The sequence below is a fragment of the Rhinoraja longicauda genome, chromosome 1 (genome assembly GCF_053455715.1).
Source record: "Rhinoraja longicauda isolate Sanriku21f chromosome 1, sRhiLon1.1, whole genome shotgun sequence".
Classification (NCBI taxonomy): Eukaryota; Metazoa; Chordata; class Chondrichthyes; order Rajiformes; family Arhynchobatidae; genus Rhinoraja; species Rhinoraja longicauda.
The window spans coordinates 2,753,333-2,755,832 of NC_135953.1; positions in this window are offsets into that span (position 1 = coordinate 2,753,333).

The window sequence follows — 2,500 nt, forward strand, 5'->3', positions numbered from 1 at the left end:
CCTCCCCTTCCCCTCCCTCCCTCCCTCCCTCCCTCCCTCCCTCCCCTTCCCCTCCCTCCCTCTCTCCCTCCCTCCCTCCCTCTCTCCCTCCCTCCCTCTCTCCCCCTCTTTCCCTCCCTCCCTCCCTCCCCTTCCCCTCCCTCCCTCTCTCCCTCCCTCCCTCCCTCTCTCCCTCTCTCCCTCCCTCCCTCCCTCCCTCTCTCCCTCCCTCCCTCTCTCCCTCTTTCCCTCCCTCCCTCTATCCCTCCCCCTTCCTCTCTCTCTCCCCTCTCTCTCTCCCCCTCTCCATCTCTCTCCCCCTCTCTCACTCCTCCCTCCTCCCTCTCTTTCTCACACTCTCCCTCTCCCCCCCCCCCCCCCCCTCTCTCCCTCCCCCTCCCTCTCTCCCTCCCTCTCCCTCTCTGTGTTGACGCCTGGTGTTGAGGGTCGCGGGTCGTGTTTGCTGGTCTCTGGGGGTCGGGTTGGTTGGTGGGTGGGTTCCTCGCCAGTGGCGACGCGGACTGACGGACGGACGGGACGTGTCGGGGCGCGGTGGGTCGCCGGTGTGCGGGAGGACGGGTCTACTGAAGAACGGTCTGGACCCGAAACGTCACCTATCCATGTTCTCCACAGATGCTGCCTGACCCGCTGAGTTACTCCAGCACTCTGTGCAGTTGGACGCGGCTTTACCAGGTTGGGTTTCGACGCGCAGAGGTGAGGGCGGTGTGTGTGTGTGTGGGGTGTGTGTGTGTGGGGGTGTGTGTGTGGGGGGGAGGGGTGTGTGTGTGTGTGTGTGTGTGGGGTTGTGTGTGTGGGGTGTGTGTGTGTGGGGTGTGTGTGTGTGTGTGTGTGGGGTGTGTGTGTGTGGGGTGTGTGTGTGTGTGTGTGTGTGGGGTGTGTGTGTGGGGGGGAGGGGTGTGTGTGTGTGTGTGTGGGATGTGTGTGTGTGGGGGAGGGGTGTGTGTGTGTGGGGTGTGTGTGTGTGGGGGAGCGGTGTGTGTGTGTGGGGTGTGTGTGTGGGGGGGAGGGGTGTGTGTGTGTGTGGGGTGTGTGTGTGGGGTGTGTGTGTGGGGTGTGTGTGTGTGTGGGGGGTGTGTGTGTGTGTGGGGTATGTGTGTGGGGTGTGTGTGTGGGTGGGGGTGTGTGTGTGGGGTGTGTGTGTGTGTGTGTGTGTGTGTGGGGGGGGGGGTGGGGTGTGTGTGTGTGGGGTGTGTATGTGTGTGGGGGGGGGTGTGTGTGTGTGGGGTGTGTGTGTGTGTGTGGGGTGTGTGTGTGTGTGTGGGGTGTGTGTGGGGTGTGTGGGGTGTGTGTGTGTGGGGTGTGTGTGTGTGTGTGGGGTGTGTGTGTGTGGGGAGCGGTGTGTGTGTGTGGGGTGTGTGTGTGTGTGTGTGTGTGGGGGGGGGGGGGGGAGGGGTGTGTGTGTGGGGGGAGGGTTGTGTGTGTGTGGGGGGGGGGGGAGGTGGGGGAGGGGTGTGTGAGTGTGGGGGTGTGTGTGTGTGGGGGAGGGGTGTGTGTGTGTGGGGTGTCTGTGTGGGGGGGTGTGGGGTGTGTGTGTGTGTGGGGTGTGTGTGTGTGTGGGGTGTGTGTGTGGGGTGTGTGTGTGGGGGGGTGTGGGGTGTGTGTGTGTGGGGGGTGTGTGTGTGTGGGGTGTGTGTGTGGGGTGTGTGTGTGGGGTGTGTGTGTAGGGTGTGTGTGTGTGTGTGGGGTGTGTGTGTGGGGGTGTGTGTGTGTGTGTGTGTGTGTGGGGTGTGGTGTGTGTGTGTGTGTGTGGGGTGTGTGTGTGTGGGGTGTGTGTGTGTGTGGGGTGTGTGTGTGTGCGGTGTGTGTGGGGTGGGGGTGTGTGGGGTGTGTGTGTGTGGGGTGTGTGTGTGGGGTGTGTGTGGGTGTGTGTGGGGTGTGTGTGTGTGTGGGGTGTGTGTGTGTGGGGGGTGTGTGTGTGTGTGGGGTGTGTGTGTGGGGTGTGTGTGTGTGAGGTGTGTGTGTGGGGGAGGGGTGTGTGTGTGTGTGTGTGTGTGTGTGAGTGTGTGTGTGGGGAGGGGGTGTGTGTGTGGGGGGTGTGTGTGTGGGGTGTGTGTGGGGTGTGTGTGTGTGGGGGTGTGTGTGTGGGGTGTGTGTGTGGGGTGTGTGTGGGGGGTGTGTGTGTGGGGTGTGTGTGTGTGTGGGGTGTGTGTGTGTGTGTGGCGTGTGTGTGTGTGGCGTGTGTGTGTGTGGGGTGTGTGTGTGTGGGGTGTGTGTGTGTGGGGTGTGTGTGTGTGTGGGGTGTGTGTGGGTGTGTGTGTGTGGGGGTGTGTGTGTGTGGGGTGCGTGTGTGTGTGGGGTGTGTGTGTGTGGGGTGTGTGTTTGTGTGGGGTGTGTGTGTGGGGGAGGGGTATGTGTGTGTGTGTGTGTGTGTGTGTGTGTGTGTGTGTGGGGAGGGGGTGTGTGTGTGGGGTGTGTGTGTGGGGTGTGTGTGTGGGGTGTGTGTATGGGGTGTGTGTGTGTGGCTTGTGTGTGTGGGGTGTGTGTGTGGGGTGTGTGTGTG